Here is a 22,681-nt window from a genome sequence, read left to right on the forward strand (position 1 = left end):
AAAATCATTTCAAGAACTACAATATTTAAAGTAAGTTACCATGCAAATGATTAATGTTCACTAAGTCTTATGCAGTTATAAAGATCAAACTATAAAATAGGAAGCTGAGGGATGAGAGTATCCGTAAGTCTCTGAGAAAAATGGAAGAAAGAATAATCTCATGAGTGCTGAGTTCTAAATACCTAGGTATTTATTCTTGAGCCATAGACACACACAGATTTAAGTTAAATATTCCATTTTATTGCTATTTTATAGGGCAAGAGGCTGAATTAGTATGGAGCTGTTTGTATATTTCTTAGTAGCCTGAATACAAGGAGGAACTAAATCCTGTTTCCTACTCCCACATGAATACACAGTGGTTGTAGTTGTGTGCAAGAGCTGTACTATATACATTTTCTGCAAGGACAGTGGCAGGAATGAGTTTGTTGGCATCACATTATTTTAACAATTCTGACTCTTTTTTTTTTTTCAATGATTTTATTTATTTATTTGACAGAGATCACAAGCAGTCAGATAAGCAGGCAGAGAGAGAGGAGGAAGCAGGCTCCCCGCTGAGCAGAGAGCCCGATGCGGGGCTCGATCCCAGGACCCTGAGATCACCACCTGAGCCGAAGGCAGAGGCTTAACCCACTGAGCCACCCACGCACCCCACAAATTCTGACTGTTTTATGGGCTTTGGCTTTGGTTACATAGCTTTGAATCCAGCACTTCTCTGGAGTATCTCTTTGATTTGCAACTTTGGGCAGGCTGCTTAATGTTGTGACTCTGAATTACCTCATCTGTAATAGAACACTGATAACAACGGTATTACACAGTTTTGCTCAGTGGATTTAAATTAGTACACCTTTATCCCAGATGGTGCCTAGTATAAGGTAAGCACTACATAGGTATTAGAAATTGTTAGTATCATCATAATTATATACAGTTACTATAGTAGACACTCTAAATACATAATCTTAGTTCTTATGGATAATGTGGCAAAACTGGGTTTATATAATATATCTCATGTATTGGGTGCTCTGTGTGAGATAATGACTTATAGATAAATGTACTGAGATTGCATGAGTTTTCAGTATGTAAACAGTTAATAGGATGTCAGCATATTATTAATTCCAAGATATTTGAGTTGACTCGTTTTCAAGATCAACATCATCTTAGGTATACAGATGAAAAAGGATTTTTAAGCTTGGAACTATTCTGTTTTCTTTGATGCTATACCTTTGTGTTCTTCATAACATCGCTTTCCTGATATTCATTTTTATGTTTCACCTATTAGTCCTTCTGAATATTTCATCTAACAGCTCCTTACTGAAAGGATAAAATGGTCAATTCACTAGAAATGAGAAGGAGTCATCAACAATAGACATTTGCTCTTCATTTTCAGTTAAATCCATTATCATCTCTGATAATATTTTAAGTTGCCTTAAACTTGATTTAGCACTGGTCAAGACTGAAACTTTACATACTCCTGGAAGAATGTGATTTGTTGTAATACTTCCCTTCTTTCTCACAAGATATTCTTTTTTTTTTATTTATTTTAAGAGGGAGAATCTTAGACTCTTGAGATCATGAGACTGATCCTTATATAAAGCCTAGATTTTTAAGAGTTGCTGGATAGATTATTTCCTGGTGCTAAGAGATATTTTAAACCATTTTCAGAACATATTTTTCAATCATATTTTTGATGATTCTTGAGCATCTGATAAGTATTTCTTTCATGAAAATTAGGAGGAAGCCAGTAAGTATAATGTGTGTTCTTGTTTGCAACATTTTCCCCCCATTGGAAAACTTGATATTTTCCAATTCCTAAAAACCTCAAAAACTGATTATAAATATTGTTAATTGCATCAGGATATTGATAACTGGGTATTATGTTTTTTGTAATAGAAGTGAAAAATTCAATACAGAAAAATATTGTTTTCAGTCTTTATCAGCTTTCCTTTCCCTTTGTTCTATTGATACGTTTTTTCTTTGATACCTGATTTTTTATAATTAAACTGATAAATGCACATATCACTTTTAGTTTCTATATATATTGATTAAAATATGAGAAAAATTTAGTTGGGTTTTTAAAAGACAATATCATGAAAAAATATATATAATTTGTATGTGGCATAATGACATGGTTATAAAACAAAACAAAACAAAAACAAACTGCTTTTTTTCCATCAGTATATCTTTGGCATATCTTTTATAAAATTCTAGGAAGTTTATGAAATAAATCGACCCAGAAAAGTCATTTCCTTTTATCATGATCTAAGCATGCAACTTAGTGTCCTTTGTGCAATTAAGTATATGTGTATCCATCTAAAAATAGACAAGATGAGCAAGCAAACCATGACTGTGAGATTGGTTTGTGTCACATTCACAAAATGCACTCTTACATTTGCTTTAAAAGGGCAAAGATAGAGAGGGTCAAGATGGCAGAGAAGTAGGAGACCCTGTTTCAACTGGTCCCCTAAAGTGAGCCAATTATCTACCAGAACACTCTGAACACCCATGAAATCAGCCTGAGATGTAGGATTATATACTTCAGGATCTCTCTGGAGGCAGAAGACATCAGTGGAGAGGTAAAGTGGAGTGGGAATGATCGGACTGATATCAGATGATAAACAGAAGGGGGAGGGAACCACCAGAAGTGACCCATTGGAAAGTAATACACCAGTATGAAAGTGCCCTGTGATTGGGGACCAGTGTTAACTTGGGAGTCTAGTTAAAAGCACTCAAAAAGAGCAAAAGATCTTAAGGACAATGGTGGAATTGGGTGATCATGGGCATGGGCCTAAGCCCACTGCCCCAGGCTGCCCACCACTGGTGACCACCCATGCCAGAGAGAGTGCGGCAGAACCCCCAGGGATGCAGCTTGCATCATGACTCAGCTGGACGCGTTTCCCCCTCCCACCCCACAGGATGGAGTCTGGTAATGGTGACAGCCTCCATTCCTAGAACTTTTGCACACTGAGTAACTGGGGTCTGAAAAAGTCCCCACCAGTGCCTGAGAAAGCTCCCTCCTGGAGCTAGCCAGCAATCTCTAGGACCAGCTGAGGGTCTGGACTCCCCAGGCTGGGCCTGAAAGGAGCTCAGTGTGATCCCCCATAGTGGCAACCTGAGATCTGGACCCCAGACAGCAGCCCCGGCAAAGGCAGCCACTGGAAGAAGGATTCCTGGACCAATATTGCTCAGTTTTAGTAGCATGGGGGTAAGAGACAAGCGGGTGCCTGAGACAGTGGCTGGGGATGTGTTCTGCCTGTGGGAGATCACAGGCTCAGCAGAGTTTGTAGAGGGGGCATCAGTGTGTTCTGGACCACCCAGAGGGGAGCACACTGAGGCTTCTCTCCAAGGCAGAGGACTGGGTGCAGTTTGCTTTCAACTAAACCTCTGGAAAGTTGCAAAAAGCTGCCAAAGGGAAAAACAACAACAACAAAACCTCCAGAGAACAAAAGCCTGAAAAACTGATTTCCATAGAGTCCAGACCCTTCATAGGGGACAGGAGGATTCAACCCAAGCAACAATGCCTGAAAAACAATGGAGTGGGCTCCTCCCTCAGAAAGTTAGCCAAAAGAACAAGAGGAAAATCACCACAGCATCCCCAATATCAGGGGAAACCCCAATATCAACTGTAAAACCCCAATATTAGGGGAAAGCAAGATATTAAGCTCCCAGTATTACCCTAAAAACTATGTATTTCATAAATAAAACTTTTATTTTTAATTCATTCTCACTATTCTTCTTCTGTTTAATTTTGTTAACCTACGTATCTTACAACTAGAGTTATAATACAACATATTCCATAATAACCTTTTTTTTTAAAAGATTTTATTTATTTATTTGACAGAGAGAAATTACAAGTACACTGAGAGGCAGGCAGAGAGAGAGAGAGAGAAGGAAGCAGGCTCCCCGCTGAGCAGAGAGCCCCACGCGGGACTCGATCCCAGGACCCTGAGATCACGACCTGAGCCGAAGGCAGCAGCTTAACCCACTGAGCCACCCAGGCGCCCCCCATAATAACCTTTTAATTTGAACTTTTTTCATCCTGTGTTTTTCTTTTTCTTTTCTATTTAATTTTTAATATACATATAGATATAAGCTTCAAGGTCTCCTTTTTCCTTAATCAATACTACCCCTATATATAAACCAGTTTTATTCTCTCTTTATCTCTGGAAAGTTGAGTCCTTTAACAAAGATATCAAGATACACCCAGGAAGAATCACAATAACCTTCCTCTCTCACATCAAGGATTTATAACCACTCTCCCATATTTTTCTTCCGTCAGTGTTTTTTGTATTTGTTTTTGTTCTGCTTTATATAAATCTCATCCTTGAGGTTCATTTTAACTGGGTTCTTTTTACTGTCGTGTCATTTAATTTTGTCAGTCTTTTTGTCCATTTTTGTTTGTATACCTTATAAATCTTACCTTTGGGGCCCATTCTAGCTGGATCTTCTGTTGTTTTGTTTTTGTTTTGTTTGTTTTGTTTTTGCTTCTGTCTCTCTTTTTCTCTTTTCCTTTTTTTTTTTTTTTTTTTTTTTTTTTTTTTTTGGTGGTGACTTCTGATTGCTTAGAAGCATTCCAAGGTGCACTTTCCCTGGATCAGGGTTGATATATTCAGCTACACATTCCCTCAACCACCACTCACAAAAAATGACTAGGAGGAGGAACAAATAACAGAGGAAATATTCAGAGACTGTTCCCTCTCCATCAGAGCTATTGGATATGGACATAAACAGTATGTCGGAAAGGGAATTCAGGTTAACAATTATCCAGGCAATGGCTCGGTTGGAGAAGACCATTAGTGACAACATGGAATCAGTTAGGCCAGAAGTGAAAGCCACCCAAGAAGAAGTTAAAAATGCTGTCAATGAGATCCAGTCTGATATAAATAATCCTACAGCTAGGATAACCAAAGCAGAAGATAGAATTAGTGATGTAGAGGACAAACTGATAGAGTTCCAGGAGGAGGCCTGGAACATACAGTTTAGAAGCCATGAAAACAGAATTAGGGAAATAAATGACACCATGAAACGTTTCATCAGAATTATTGGGATCCCTGAGGGGGAGGGGAAAGAAATAATATATAATTGAACAAATTTTCCATGACAATCTTCCTAATCTGGGGAATGGAACCAGCATTTGTGTCCTAAAGTCACCCCCTCCCAATATCAATGAATCTAGAAAGAGTTTGAGACACTTGACTGTGATACTGATGAATCATAATTTTAAAGATTTTTTTAAAAATTTCTTTATTTAACACAGAGCGAGAGATCACAAGTAGGCAGAAAGACAGGCAGAGAGAGAGGGGGAAGCAGGCTCCCTGCTGAGCAGAGAGCCCAATGTGGGGCTTGATCCCAGGACCCTGAGATCATGACCTGAGCTGAAGGCAGAGGCTTAACCCACTGAGCCACCCAGGCACCCCCATAATTTTAGACAAGAGCTTTTGAGAGCAGCTAGGGGGAAGAGATTCCTTATGTACAGAGGAAGGCCCATCAGAATAACATCAGACCTGTCCACAGAAACCTGGAAAGCCAGAAAAGGGCTGGCAAGACATATTCAGGGCACTAAATGAGAAGAACATGCAGCCAAGAATACTTTATCCAGCAAGGTTGACCTTCATAATGGATGAAGAGATAAAGAGCTTTCAAGACCAGCAAGGCTTAAAAGAGTAGGTGACCACCAAGTGAACACTGCAAGAAATATTAAGGGGGCATTTTATAAAAGAAGAAAGAACCCAAGAGAGTCAAAGAACAGAAACATACAGAGACAATCTTTAGAAACAAGGACTTCACAGGCAACATGATGTCAATAAAAATGTATCTTTCAATAAGTACTCTCAATGTGAATGGCCTAAAGGCTTCCATAAAATGGCACAGGGTTGCAGATTAGATAAAACAATAGGACCCATTCATATGTTGTCTACAAGAGACCCATTTGGAACCTAAGGATACATCCAGACTGAAATTGAAGGGATGGTGAAGCATCTTTCATGCCAATGGGCTTCAAAAGAAAGCTGGGGTGGTGATTATCATATCAGATAAATTAGATTTTAAAATACAAACTGTAGTCAGAGATAAAGAAAAATACTACATCATTATTAAAGAGTCTGTCCTCCAAGAAGATCTAACAGTTGTAAATATTTATGCCCCCAATATGGGAGCAGCCAACTGCATAAGACAACTGTTAAGATAAAGAATCATATTGATATGAATACATTGATAGTAGGGGATCTTAACACACCACTCTCAGTAATAGATCATCCAAACAGAAAATCAATAAAGAAACCAGAGCATTGAATGACAAATTGGATCAGATGGACCTCGTAGATATATATACAGAACATTCTACCCTAAAACAACAGAATACTCATTCTTCTTGAGAAAACATGGAACTTTCTCCAGAATAGACCACATATTGGGTCACAAATCAAGGCTCAACCGAAGTTTGGAAGAAATTCAAACACTTGGAAGCTAAAGACCACCTTCCCTAAGAATATTTGTATCAACTAGGAAATCAAAGAAGAATTTAAATGATTAATGGAAATCAGTAAGAATAAAAACACTTCAGTCCAAAACCTATGGGATACAGCGAAGGTGGTCCTAAAAGAGAAATACATTACCATCCAAGCCTCCCTCAAAAGAAAAGAGAAAAATCCATAATAAACCAGTTCTTCTTACACCTTAAAGAACTAAAGGATCAGCAACAAATTAAACCAACCCCATGCACAAGAAGGGAAATAATTAAGATTAAACCAGAGATCAATGAGATGGAAACTACAGAGAGCGTAGAATACATCAATGAACTAGAAGCTGGTTTTTTGAAGGAATCAATAAGACCAATAAACCATTGGCCAAACTAATCCAAAAGAAAAGAGAGAGAGCCCAAATTAATATAATTATGACTGCATAAAGAGAGATCATGACTAACACAAAGGAAATCATCAGAAATTATTATCAAAAGTTATGTGCCAATAAGTTAAGCAATCTAGATGAAATGGATGCATTCCTGAAACCTATAAACTTCTAAAACTGAAACAGGAAGAAATTGACAACCTGAATAGATGAATATCTAGTAATGAGATTGAAGCAGTGATCAAAAACCTCCCAAAAAACAAAAGCCCAGGACCTGATGGATTCCCCAGAGAATCTACCAAACATTCAAAGAATAAATAATACCTATTCTCCTGAAGTCATTAAAAAAAAAAATAGAAACAGAAGGAAAACTTCCAGACTCATTTTATGAAGCCAGCATTACCCTGATTCCCAAACTACAAAGACCCCATCAGAAAGGAGAATTGCAGACCAATATCGCTGATGAATATGGATGCCACGATCTTAACAAATCCTAGCTAATAGGATCCAACAGTACATTAAAAAGATTATCCACAATGACCAGGTGGGACTTATCCCTGGGATGCAAGGGCGGTTCAAACATTCACAAATCAATCAATGTGATAGAACAAATCAATAAGAAAAAAGAGAAGAACCACATAGTCCTCTCAATTAATGCAGAAAAAGCATTTGACAAGATACAGCATCCATTCCTGATAAAAGTGCTTCAAAGTATATGGATAGAGGGAACATACCTCAACTTCATAAAATCTATCTATGAAAAAAACCACAGTGAATATCATTCTCAATGGGGAAAAGCTGACAGCCTTCCCTTTGAGATCAGGAACAGGACAAGGATGTCCAGTCTCACCATGTTCAACATGGTACTAGAAGTCCTAGCAACAACAATCAGACAACAACAACAACAACAACAAAAATGTATTCTGATTTGCAAAGAATAAGTCAAACTCTCTTCTCAGATGACATGATACTTTATATGGAAAACCCAAAAGACTCCACCTCCAGACTACTAGAACTCATACAGCAATTTAAAAATGTGGCAGATTATAAAATCAATGTACCAAAATCAAGTGCTTTCTTATACACCAACAATGAAAATATAGAAAGGGAAATAATAGGATCATTTCCATTTACTATAGCAACAATAACCATAAGATATCTGGGAATAAACCTAACCTAAGAGATAAAGGATCTGTAGTCAAGGAACAAAAGTACACTCATTAAAGAAATTTAAGAAGACACAAAAAGATGGAAGAGCATTTCATGCTCCTGGGTTGAAAGAATAAACATTGTTAAAATGTTTATTTTATAATTAAGTATAGAGCAATCTACACTTTCAATGCCATCCCAGTCAATTTCCACTTACGTTTTTCAAAGAGTTGGAACAAATAGTCCTAAAATTTTATGGTATCAGAAGAGACCTCAAATTGCTAAGGAAATGTTGAAAAAGAAAAACAAAACTGGGGGCACCATGTTGACTGATTTCAAGCTTTACTACAAAGCTGTGATAACAAGACAGCATGGTATGGGCACAAAAACAAACACAAAAACCAGTGGATCAGAGCAGAGAGCCCAGATATGAACCTTCAACTCTATGGTTAAGTAATCTTTGACAAAGCAGGAAAAAATACCCAGTGGAAAAAAGACAGTCTCTTACATAAACCGTGCTGGGAAAATTGGACAGCTATGGACAGAAAAATGAAACTCAACAATTTTCTTATGCCATACACAAAGATAAACTCAAAATGGATAAAAGACCTCAATGTAAGGCAGGAATCTATCAAAATCCTAGAGGAGATCATTGGCAATACCCTCTTTGACATCAGCTGCATCAACTTTTTTCAAGACATGTCTCCAAGGGAAAGGAATCAAAAGTGAAAATGAACTTTTGGGACTTCATCAAGATCAAAAGCTTCTGTACAGCCAAGGAAACAGTCAACAAACCAAGGAGGCAGCCCACAGAATGGGATGATATTTGCAACTGACAGTACAGACAAAGGGCTGATATCCAGGATTTATAAAGAACTCCTCAAAGTCAACACCGGCCCCCCCAAAAAACAGATAATCATGTCAAAAAATGGGCAGAAGACATGAGCAGTCCCTTCTCCAAAGAAGACATACAAATGGCTAACAGACACATGAAAAAATGTTCCTCATCATTAGCCATCAGGGAGATTCAAATCAAAACCACATTAAGGTACAACCTTACACCAGTTATAATGGCCAAAATCAACAAAACAGTAAACAAGTATTCGAGAGGATGTGGAGAAATGGGGAACCCTCTTGTATGGTTGATGGGAATGCAAGTTGGTGCACCCACTTTGGAAAACAGTGTGGAGAATCCTTAGGAAATTAAAAGTAGAGCTTCCCTATGACCAAAGATACAGATGTAGAGAAAAGAAGAGCCATCTGTACCCCAATGTTCATAGCAGTAATGGCCACAGTCCCCAAACTGTAGAGAGATCCAAGATGCCCTTCAACAGACAAATGGATAAAGAAGATACTGTACATATATGCAATGGCATATTATGCCTCCATCGGAAAGGATGAATACCCAAATTTGTATCAACATGGACGGTACTGGAATAGATTATGCTGATTGAAATAAGGCAAGCAGAGAGAGTCAATTATATGATTTTGCTTATTTGTGGAGCATAAGGAACAAAATGGAGGACATTGGGAGATGGATTGGAGAAGTGAGTTGGGGGAAATCAGAGGAGGAGACAAACCATGAGAGACTATGGATTCTGAGAAAAACATGAGTGTTTCGAAGGGGAGGGAGGTGGGGGGTTGCCTGAGCCTGGTGATTGGTATTATGGAGGGTGCATATTGCATGGAGCACTGGGTGTGGTGCATAAACAATGAATTTTGGAACACTAAAAAAATTAAGGGGCAAAGATAAAAGACTTATTGTTCAGTTAACTGACTGAATATTAGTTATCTGAAGAGGTAAAGTGATACAATTGATAACACATTTAAAAATATAATCCCTGAACTTAACAGATTTGCAATTTCAGAAAATATTTGCGTAAAATTTTTGACTCTCTTATGTTCCTGGGACTGAGTAGAAAGCCCATACATAGAGAGTATCAAATAAATAAGCAAAGTAGTACTTTTTATAAATCTATCCAGATATACATGTCTGCCTTCTCAGTTTTTTACCATTATATTTTTTGCTCTGATGTTCATGTAATTGAATGGGAAAAGGTGGCTCCTTGTAGTATTAGGGTTAGGGCAAAGCTGATGAAACAGAAAATTCCAGATTCTGGGTGTTTAAGACATTGTGTATATAATTTTTAATATTTTGCTTTATATATTAAATCAGAGACCTAGGTTCTTATATCCTGGAACATTTTGTTGATATTCAAGGTCAGGTGGAATGAACCATCTTTCCATATCCATTCATTCATTCCTCCAACAGGAGGAAAAAGAAGCTAGCTAAGAAGATGTTTTAAATTTTAATTGGGGATAACCAAAAGTTGTACACATGAAGTCTCTACTCATATAACCATTTGTATAGCTACAACTGTCTTTCTTTGGAAGTAGTTGTATTTTTTTTTTTAAGTTTGACAACCAGTAGCTTTTACTCCTTTACTACCTAAGGTTAGTGTATGGATAGAAAAAGAAAGAATAACCATTATAAATAGATTATTACAAGTGTAAAGGTAGTACAGAAACCTCAGCTAAAGATAATGCAGATAAATTTAATTGCTCTCTTTTCTTTAATAAAGTCAATTAAAAATAAGATGAATAATATGAGGTGTTTCTTCATTTATTTATTAAACCTTGGAAACAGCCAAATGGAAAGCAAAATCCTAAATGAAGGTCTGTGATTTTCAACAAAACTTTGACATCCATTGAGCATCCTGCTTTTTGTGGAGTATTGAGAGAACTAATCTGAAACTGTGCTGGAGGAGGAGGCAAAGAGAAAAATATACACATGGATATTTTGCTACTTTTCAACATTCACGACTGTGTTGTCACATGGAAGATGACGAATTAAAAGTGGTAAGTAATGCTGGATTAGGAGACAATGTTCCATGGGTTTCTCATGTGTATGAATATTTTATGAGTGGAGGCAAAGACTGACTTTATTCCCGACTATGATTTGAAAGGTGGAGACAGTGTCACTACCTGAAGCAAAGGGCAGGTTTGTTTGTCATCCAAAATAATAAAGATATTCTCTCCCTCTATGGCAAAAATAAGGCAGACTAGCTGCTCATTAGAAAATATTGCTGTTGCCTGTGCTTGAAGTACCTCTCCTGTAAAACAAACTGTTGTATGTGCAGGTGTGTGACCTTGTAGGTTTTGTTTTTTGTAGGGTTTGTTTTTGAAGAACCAGCGCCAGTCCTGATAGTTTTCCTGCTGGTGTTGTCACAAGTACTTTCCTTTGTCTTTATCCTCAGAGTTTCAGTTCTTCTGCCAATCTTTACAAAACTGTGACAGATTAATTTGTTAATTAAAAGTATGGCACACTCTGTGCACCTTCATAGTCCTTGACATTCTGAAACTGATGATCATAGAAGAAATAATCAATTAGAAAATTACCGTATGGCAAATAGAATAGTGGGAACTAATTTGGGGTGCCGGTATGACTCAGTGAGTTAAGCATCTGAAACTTGATTTTGGCACAGGTCATGATCTTGGGGTTGTGAGATCCAGTTCTGCCTTGATTTAAACTCTGCCTATGATTCTTTTTCTCTCTCCCTATACCACATCCCCAACCGTTTCTCTAAAACAAAAGCAAAAACAACTAATTTAGCCAATGACTACAAATTGATGCTCAAAATAGTGGGTGAGAGTTGAGAAGAAACAAGGTATTTAAATGTTCTTGAAGAACCATCACACAAACTATTACAAAGTAAATAAACAAACAAACAAATAAATAAATAAATAACTGAACAAAAAAAGGTACAACCTAATTAAAAGCAGTGAGAAAAACAAAGCTTTTTTTCTGTAAAAAAGGCTTTATTACTGCAAAAAATCAAGTATGTATAATATGAGGAAATATCAGAAAAAATGTTTTACATAAGAATACTTCAAAAATGTGAAAGTTATGAAAGTCAAGGAAAGAAAAAAAGTTCCACATTGAAGAAGACTTAAGAGCTATGACAACCAAATGCAATGTATTGTACTAAGTTGAACTATTTTCTTGTTGAAATAAAATGTAGCACTATACAAAGTAAATAAGATAAATATATGTTCTCTCTTATTTGACTTCTGGAAATACAGGAGTGAAGGCCATGAATTAGATGGCATTAATGAATCAATATTAATATCTGAACTTGATGGTTTTAATGTAATTAGATAAGACAATCTAATTATTAATTCTTGGTTTTAAAAATTTCATGCTGAGGTTTTTCAGTGTCAGTAACTGACTCTCAATTCAGGAGAAAATATGGTTTTGTTTTGTTTTGTTTTTTGGTCACATTCTTGTACTTTAAAAAATCTATGTATCAGCTTATAGAACAAGAAAATTTAAAATTTTGAAGATCTGAAAAATATTGCTAGCTACTTTGACTCTGATACTTATTTAACAATATATCAAGCCTCAAGATAAACACTTATAAATAATAATTGAATCAAAGTAGAATTCACAAATTTCTAACTGAATGTTGATACAAGATGTCAGAATTAATAGGATCCAGTAAAAAAAAAAATGCTTAGATGAAATTTACTCCTTTAAGTGCTTAACTTAGGAAAGAAGTGGAGTCAGTCTAAAATCAGTGGCTTGAGAGATCAACTTACTAAGCTAAAAAATAATTTTATCCTAAAATTCAAGAAAGTGATAAACAATAAAATTGTATCAATTAGTGAAATTGAAAAAAAGAGTAAATTGTAAAAACTGAAAGCCAGTGTTTAGAAAAAAGGAGAAGAAATAATAAAATCTAACTAAACTGATAGAAAAGGAAAGAAAACAAAAATTACCAGTATCGCAGATGAAGCAGAGGTTATCACTAGAGATCTTAAACAAAAAATAAGCCAGTGTGACATACTTTTATGTTAACCAATTTGACAATGTAAATAAAATAATGAAATTTCACACTTGAACACACAAGATCACAATATGAAAAATAAAATCAAAAGAATGCTATTTAATTTGATTTTATTAAGGAATTCCTCACAAATAAGCCAGATGATTTTGTTCGTGATTTCGATCAGACTCTTAAGAAATAAATAACTGCAATTAAATATATATATTTTTAAAATACTGGTGGAGTGAACACTACTTAGCAAATTTTAGAGGGTTAATATAATCCCAATACTAAAACCCAAGGAGTGCATTAAAAATAGGAGGTAGGAGGGGCACCTGGGTGGCTCAGTGGGTTAAAGCCTCTATTTTCGGCTCAGGTCATGATCCCTGGGTCCTGAGATCGGGCCCCACATCGGGCTCTCTGCTCAGCGGGGATCCTGCTTCCTCCTCTCTCTCTGCCTGCCTCTCTGCCTACTTGTCATCTCTGCCTGTCAAATAAATAAATAAAATCTTAAAAAAAAATAAGAGGGAGGAAAGAAAAGAAAGAATATTATAGATGAATTTTCATCATGAGCATAAATGCAAGTGCCCTTAACACCCAACCAATAAGAAAACCTAATAAAGCTTTGACTAGAGAAAAATTTCTTAGTTCTGCAAAAGAGTTCTACAAAAACCCACATCTACGTTCATATTTAACCACTTCCTCACTAAGGTCAGGGAAAAGATGGGATGTGCACTTTCACCTTTCTATTAAGCATGGTTTTGTGTATTTTAGCCACTAAAATAAGGCAAGATAAAATGTTTACTAATAGGAAAGGAGGTAATTGGGGTTTTGTAGATATCATAATTATTTTTATAGATAACCTTAAAATTCTGAAAAATTAATATTACAGCTAATGGATTTAGTAAGGTCTCAGATAACAACACTAATAAAACAGAATCAACCTTATATAAGCAGCTAACAATTGGAATATTAAATTGAAAATTCCATTTACAGTAGCATCAAAACAAAAACAAAATAACCAAAAGACATGCAGGACTTCTAAAACAAAAGCAATATGTAAACTACTTTCTAGCCAACCAAAATATAGTTAGATACAGATTCTACAATGTGACATTAATGAATTCTATATTAGTTCTATTCCAATGACATCCCGAGCTACATTTATTGTGTATCATATGTTACTAATTTTAAGTAAAAATTATTTTTTGAAAGATACAACTAATTTTAAGTTTAACTTATTTAAATTTAATGAAACATCCAAAACCATGTATGAAATACTAGAATTAATCCTATTTTTGTGGAAGTCTTTCAGCCATGATGACTCAATGATGGTTTGATATATTATCATTGCTAAAAAAACTTTGATTGGAGAAATTTCAAAGGTGACATTTGCAGCTGTTCATTACCACCAACAGTGCAACAAGGAGGGCTAATTTGTCTCCTTGAGATGTTGTTAACAGAATTTACAAAATAAAATCATAAATCAAGAAATATGAGTCAACCAAAAAGTACATCTTCCACAATCACTCTAAGCCTCTTTCTTTGAAAACAAGTGACTTTAATTATAGTGTCAGTAATGGAAAAAATTTTTTAAAAAGTAGCAACTGGAAATAAATACTAGTTTGAAGTATATGTGGAAGAAAGACAATATCATTTTGACATTTTATCATAGCATGAAGTACCATTAAAACAGTACTGCAGATGTTTGCATTTGAGACTCTACAATAGAGAGGCAGGCATAATTTGATGATAATTTAATGTAGTAATTAGATGAAGCTAAGTATATTAAATGCAAAAACATAATTGTGTGTGCAATAAATTAAACTGTGGATATTTAAACCAAATTATTGCACATTTGTAACATTGGTATTCTTTGTATTCAGGAGCCTTATTAGGGACATGTATTGATATTATAATATCAAATTAATACAGTTTTCTGGAGAACAGAGGCTATGTGTTTTGCATTTGTGTAGTCCCTCTCCCTCCACCTCAGCATCAGTGTTCTAACTGAATTATTGACAATATATATTCACAGATTCAAATATAAAATAATTTGTTCTTCTAAATGATTTACAAGATAGGAGAAATTGAGTATCTTAAGAATAAGTGCATCATATTCTATTTTGAAATCACTTTTTATAGAAAAAGTTGAAGAGTTATAAAAATAACCCCGTGCTCTGACCATTTATTCCTCTCCCCCTATTAAAATATTTAGACTTGATTAAATTTATCTTATGTTACCTGGGAAAAAAAATAACTCTGGAAGCAGAGTAGACATGTGGCAAGGCCTTAGATCACTTAACAGGGAAAACTCTTAACCCAACTGGGTCTCCAGTTTCTGTTAGGGATATAGAAAGTTGGAAAGAACATTGCTCCCACACTCTCTACAACAGTAGTAAACAGGACAATCTACACATCTGCAAGCTTTTGTGTGTCTATTGGAGACTGAGCTAAAAGACCAACCAACTAGTTGAAAATCAAAGTAAAAGCAAAGACCTTCAAGAAGAAATAGACATGAGCACTTATTTACTTCAGACAGATGCAGCCAAATATGGTTAGGAATTCAGTTAATTTTGTTAGCAAATTGGACAGGTTTGTGAGAGAATATGGAATCTCTAGGTTCACAGATATTAAGAAAGCTCCTTACCCATTTGTAGAGTTGAATAGGCTATGGTGGCAAGGAATTTGGCAAATGCTACAAATCAGAGCTTGATTTATTCTGTTGACTGTTTCAACTTAGAATGATGGATAAAATGTAAATAATACACATCAAATTGAAAGCTAGATCATGTTGGTAGCCATTAATTTGTGTAAAGTACAACAAAGAGGAAATATATATCCAGTATTTGTAAAACACTGTCAATATCAGTAAGAAAATCACTGTCGTTGATAGTGAAGTTCTTTTTTTGATTTTGTTTTTAAATTTTAATTCCAACATAATTAACATACAGTGTTATATTAGTTTCAAGTGTACAAGGGTGATTAAACAATTCTATACACTACTCTGCAGCTCATGGTGGTAAGTGTGCCCTTTAGTACCCATCACATATTTCACCCATTCTCTTACCCTCTGGTAACTATCAGTTTAAGAGTTGTTTCTTGGTCTGTTTCTCATATTTTTCCTTTGTTTGTTTTGTATCTTAGATTCCACATATTGGTGAAATATATGGTGTCTGTCTTTCTTTGACTGACTTATCTCACTTAGCACTACTCTTCAACTCCATCCATGCCATTGCAAGTGGGAAGATTTCATTGGTTTTCATGGCTGAGTAATATCTCCCATTGTACGTATATACGACTTCTTCTGGATCCATGCATCTATTAATGGGCACTTGAGCTTCTCCTTAATTTGGCAAGTGTAAGTATTGCTGCAACAAACATATGTGTGCATCCATCCCTTTGAATTAGTATTTTGTATTTTGGGGATAACTACCCAGTAGTGTGATTAGTAGATTATAGGCTAGTTCTATTATTAACTTTTTGAAGAACCCCCTAGAATTTTCCTCAGTGGCAGTACCAGTTTGCACTCCCACCAACAATACATGAGGGTTCCTTTTTCTCCAAATCTTTGCCAACAGTTGTTTCTTGTGTTTCTGATTTTAGCCATGTTGACAGGTGCTAGATGATATCTCCTTGTAGTTTTCATTTGCATTTCTCTGATGATGAGCAATGTTGAGCATCTTTTCATGTCTGTTGGCCATCTGTATGGCTTTTTATTTTTTAAGATTATTTATTTATTTGAGAGACAGACAGAGATAGTGAGAAGAAAGCATGAGTGGGGAAGAGAGGGAGAAACAGGCTCCCACCAAGCAGGGAGCCTGATGTGGGACTCAATCCCAGGACCCTGGAATCACAACCTGAGTTGAAGGCAGACCCTTAACTGACAGAGCCACTCAGATGCCTCTCTTTTTGTCTCCTTTAAAGAAATATGTGTTCATATCTTCTGTCCACTTTTTAATTGGATTATTTCTGGGTTTTTTTTGGTGTTGAATTGTATAAGTTCTTTATATAGTTTAGATATTAACCCTTTATTGGCTATGTCATTTGCAGTTTTATTTCCTTTGCCTCAGGAGACATATCTAGGGGGGAAAAAAAAGTTTCTAGGCCCATGTCAGAGAAATTACTGCCTGTGCTTTCTTCTAAGATTTTATGCTTTCACATTTTACTCTAGTTCTTTAATCTATTATGAGTTTATTTTTGTGTATGTTGAAGGAAAGTAGTCCAGTTTCATTCTTTTGCATGTTGCTGTCCAGTTTTTCTAACACCATTTGTTGAAGGGACAGTCTTTTTCTTATTGTATATTCTTGCCCCTTTGTTGAAGATTAATTGACCACATAAAATTGAGGGCTTATTTTTGGGTTTTCTATTTATCATATTTTTCTATTATATTTTCTATTATATTTCATTGATCCATGTGTCTATTTTTGTGCCAGTAAAAAATATAGAGAGATGTATATATACATATATAGAGAGAGGCATATATACACATATATGTATAGATAGATATTGATATAAATATAAATATATATTTTTTAATTACTTCAGTTTGTAGTATAACTTGAAGTCTGGAATTGTGATTCCTCCATTTTGGTTTTTCTTTATCAAAATTGCTTTGGCTATTCAGTGTCTTTTGTGGCTCCATATGAGTTTTGGGATTGTTGTTCTAGTTCTGTGAAAATTGCTATTGGTATTTTGATAGGGATTGCATTAAATCTGTAGATTGCTTTGGGTAGTATGGACAGTTTAACAGTATTTGTTCTTTTAACCCATAAACATGGGTTGTCTTTCCACTAAGTAGTGAAACTAACATAACATTGTTTCACCTGTCTTGTTAGTGTAAATGAAAACACAAACCAACATTTATGTAAGAACTGCTCATGGCTTGCACCAAAGTTTGAAAAGTGATTCAAACAAAAATAAAGTACAGTTAAATGAAAGAAAGTATTATTCTTTGAGACTCAATTGGCTGTATAATGATTATAGTAAAATATATCCTATTTTATTAATTGCAAATTATGATCTATATAAACACACATATATTACTCTTTATATCAATAAAAGGTATACTGAAGTTCTATACCCTTTTTTTTGAGAGTAGAGATAGTTAACCATTTATTAGTATGCCACTGGATATGTATGATAATTTATTCATTCTATTGTCAAAAATCATTTGGGTCATAACAATTCTTTTGCTATTTTCTAGAACACTGAAATATTGCATATGCTCTTGTTGTCAAGCTTTTCTGTAGAAGCCAAGACAGTAAATATTCTCAGATGTGCCAGCTGTTTGGTCTGTCAGTACTACTCAATCCTGTCGCTGCAAAGATGAGCCACAGACAATGGTAGATGAAGGAGAACCTGTTTGGTTCAAGAGACTCAGTGCACCAACTCCTGATTGTGCATCATATACCTAGGGAGGAATTGTGTATTAGTTTGCTAGGGCTACTAGACCACAAACTGGGAATGGGTGGCTTAAATAGCATATGTTACTGTCTCTCATTTCTGGAGCGAGGTTAGAAGCAGTAGGAGGTGAAGGTAGCTTTGGTTCCTTCCGAGGGCTCTGAGGGAAGAGGATGTTCTATGCCTGCCTCCTTAGCTTATAAATGACTATCTTCTCCTTATGCCTCTTTACATTGTCTTCTGTGACTATCTAAATTTTCCTTCTTATAAGGATAGATTAGGGTGTGGATTAGGACACACCATAATGACCTAGTTTTTTCTTGATTACCTTTGTAAACACCCTATCTCTAAGTGAGATCACATTCTGAGTTAATTGGGGATAGAATTTCAACATATGAGTTCTGGGGACACATTTAACTCATAATAGTATTAGAACATATAAACACAAGAAAACCAAGGTTGTTTAACAAAGTGGTGATCAACATTTATATTCCTACCAGTTAATTACAATTCCTTGCCAACAATTATTATTTTTAGACTTAAATATTTTTCCTAACCATTGGATATAGAGTGCTAACTTATCAAAGTTTTAATTTGCATTTTCCCAGCTAATAGATAATGAACATGTATAATATGTGTACAGACATTCAACTTTTTCTCTTTTTGACTTTCCTGTTACAGGAAAGTGTTTATAAGTGTTTATAGAAGAAATAGAAGGATGTGCAGGCTTGTTACATTATCCTTACCTCTTTAATTCACTGTGAAATTGAAATTTTTAAGTCTGAATTTATTCATGATTTCATTCTGATACCTAATAATCAATACAATAATATTTTAAGACATGAGTATTAAGTAACAAATATTCTCTGCTACAGTCATTGTATTTGCCACGTTTTATTTCTTGATACCAATACAAGTCATTAGAAACATTTTCTTTTTTGAATTCCACAACTGCTCCCATTACAATTTCTAAGTTTTCCTTAAAAGAGTTTGTGTATTCTAATTTCTTTTTCTTTTTAAAGATTTTATTTATTTATTTATCAGAGAGAGAGGGAGAGAGAGTGAGTACAGTCGGACAGAATGGCAGGCAGAGGCAGAGGGAGAAGCAGGCTCCCTGCCGAACAAGGAGACCTGGGATCAAGTCCTGCGTCGGGCTCCTTGCTCGGCGGAGAGCCTGCTTTCCCCTCTGCCTCTGCCTGCCTCTCTGTCTACCTGTGCTCGCTCACTCTCTCTCCCTTTGTCTCTGACAAATAAATAAATTAAAAAAAATTCAAATGTCAAGATCTCATTTTTTTAAAATAACTAAATAATATGCCATTGTATATTACCACATCTTCTATATTCATTAGTCTACCCCTGGTTTCTGGTTGCTTCTATGTCTTGGCAATTGTAAATAATGCTGCAAAAACATACAAATGTTTTTGAATTAGTGGTTTTGTTTTATTTGGGCAAATACCAAAAGAATTATTGGGTCAGGGCACCTGGGTGGCTCAGTGGGTTAAGCCTCTGCCTTCGGCTCAGGTCATGATCTCAGGGTCCTGGGATCGAGCCCTGCATCGGGCTCTCTGCTCGGCAGGGAGCCTGCTTCCCTCTCTTTCTCTCTCTGCCTGCCTCTCTGTCTACTGTGATCTCTCTCTGTCAAATAAATAAATAAAATCTTAAAAAAAAAAAGAATTATTGGGTCATATGCTATTTCTATTTTCAATTTTTTGAGGAAGCTTCATACTGTTTTCCACAGTGGCTGCACCAGTTTACATTCCTAAAAATAGTGCATGAAGTTTCTCTTTTCTCAGCCTCCTTGCCAACACTTATTATTTCTTGTGTTTTTTTATTCCAACCGTTCTGACAGGTGTGAGGTGATACCTCATTGTAGTTTTGACTTGCTTTTCCCTGATGACTAGTAATGTTGAACATCTTTTCATGTGTCTGTTGGCTATCTGTATATCTTCTTTGTCTATTTAGATTTTCCCATTTTTTTTTTTAAGGGGGCTCCATGACTACCCTGGAGAAAAATGTGGACATGAACTCACAACCCTGAGATCAAAACCTGAGCTGAGATCAAGAGATGAATGCTTAACTGACTGAACCATCCAGGTTCCCCTGATTTCCCCATTTTTAATCAGATTATTTTTTTGATTTGGAGTTATGTTAGTGTTTATCTATTTGGGGTATTAACTCCTTATCACATACATAATTTACAAATATTTTCTCTCATTCAGTAGGTTGTCTTTTCACTTTGTGGATGGTTTCCTTTACTGTGAAAAATCTCTTTATTTTGACATAGTCCCAATAGCTTTGTTTGTTTTTTTGTTTGTTTTTGTTTTTGTTTCCTTTGCCTTAGGAGACCTATCTAGAAAAATGTTGCTAAGGCTCATGTTTAAAAGATTGCTGCCTGTGTTTTCTTCTAGAAGTTTAATGGTTTCAGGTCTCACATTCAGGTCTTTAATCCATTTTGAATTTATTTTTTTGTATGCCTTAAGAAAGTGATCCAGTTTCTTTTGCATTGAGCTGTCCAGTTTCACAATAGCATTACTGAGTATACTTCACTGTATATTCAACATTGAGGACTCCCCATTGTATATTCTCTCCCCCTTTGTCATGGATGAATTGACCATTTAAGTGTGGATTGATTTCTGGGCTCTCTATCCTATCCCATTGGTTTATGTGTGTGTTTTGTGCCAGTATGATACTGTTTTGACTACCAAAGCTTTGTAGTATATCTTGAAATCTGGGATTGTGCTACTTTCAACTTTGTTGTTGTTATTCAAGATTGATTTGGCTTTTTAGGTCTTTTGTGGTTCCATATGAATTTTAGAATCACTGGTTCTGGTTCTGTTAAAAAAAATAATATTGGTATTTTGATAAGGATTGCACTGAATCTATAAATTGCTTTAGGTAGTATAGATGTTTTAACAATATTGTTTCTTCCAATCCTGATCATTTTGTTTTTTAAGGAACAGTATAACCCAAAACCTGGAAATAACTCTACCAGAAATTTTATTCATTTTAAAAATAAGGGAATTATTAGTATGTAACTGCAAGTATTATTTGAATTAAATAGGTTATGTGAAAAAAAACATGTAGGTGCTCAACACATAGTTAACATCAGAATCACATATGGCTATTAATTTATATTTATATAATATATACATAATATAGTAATGATATTATTCTAATTGCATAATTGCACTTTTTTTAGTAGAAACAAGTGGTTTTGCATTTTTGAGTTCTCAATTTTTTTTTAAATCCTGCCAAATGAATGAATTAATGATAGAATGTACATTTTTATTCTTTTTTTAAATTTTTTTATTTTTCTTTTAAAGATTTTATTTATTTATTTGACAGAGAAAGATCACAAGTAGGCAGAGAGGCAGACAGAGAGAGGAGGAAGCAGGCTCCCCACTGAGTAGAGAGCCGGATGCAGGACTCTATCCCAAGGCCCTGAGATCATGACCTGAGCCGAAGGCAGTGGCTTAACCCACTGAGCCACCCAGGCACCCTACATTTTTATTCTTATGTTGTATATGTTCTTCTGGGAGTGCCCTGGTGGTGAGAAGTATAATGGTTATCTTTATTTTTTTTTTCTTAAGCCTGTTTTATTTACTTCATATTGTAGTCTTTTTTTTAATGTATTTTTTTTATTTTAATTTTTTTAAATTTTTTATTTTTTAAAGATTTATATTGGACAGAGAGCACACACAGCAGGGGGAGAATCAGACTTCCTGAGGAGCAGGGAGACCAATGCAGGGCTCATCCCAGGACCTGGGATCATGATCTCAGCCAAAGGCAATGGCTTAAGCAACTGAGCCATCCAGGTACTCCTCATACTGTATTTTTAAGTTTGACTCATCTTCTTTAGTTTCTCTACAAGTGGGCTGGGGATAATGTGTCCAAGAACAAGAACTGGTGAGATCTCCTTCCTGCTCTCAGTTCTCTCTAAGTTCTCTCAGAGCAGAGGTGTTCCTCTAATAACTACTGAAAACTATAATCCAGATCATATTTGTAATAACATTAACAATCATATACTGTGGGGTGGCAATAAGATTTTCATCAAAGTCTCAGTAGTTTTCATATTTTGAAATTTAATATTTTATCTTGTTGCTATAAAATATTTTTTCCTTATGATTCTGATCTATTTTAAATAATCTCAAATGTTTTAGGGACCTGGTGACTAATTCGTACTTAATTATCATTGGCTTGCAAACAGAAGACAAATGATTCAAATGTTAGATACCTCTTGGAATACAGGTTAACCCAAGGCAATGGACATCTGTTTATGAGAAACATTTTGTGAAAGCTAAGATGATATAATTCTTCATCTTAACAAGACTACAAATAGTAATCGGCAACATTAATTTTTGAACTTCTTTTTGTTTTACTTTGGGTAAGATTTTTCCATTAGAGTAAAATGTATTTATAAATATTAACATTTATTGTATTTTATAATATAGAGATTGTTAACA

The sequence above is a fragment of the Mustela putorius genome, unplaced genomic scaffold (assembly GCF_011764305.1).
Source record: "Mustela putorius furo isolate JIRA1106 unplaced genomic scaffold, ASM1176430v1.1 tig00000992_pilon_pilon_pilon, whole genome shotgun sequence".
In the NCBI taxonomy this organism is placed as follows: domain Eukaryota; kingdom Metazoa; phylum Chordata; class Mammalia; order Carnivora; family Mustelidae; genus Mustela; species Mustela putorius.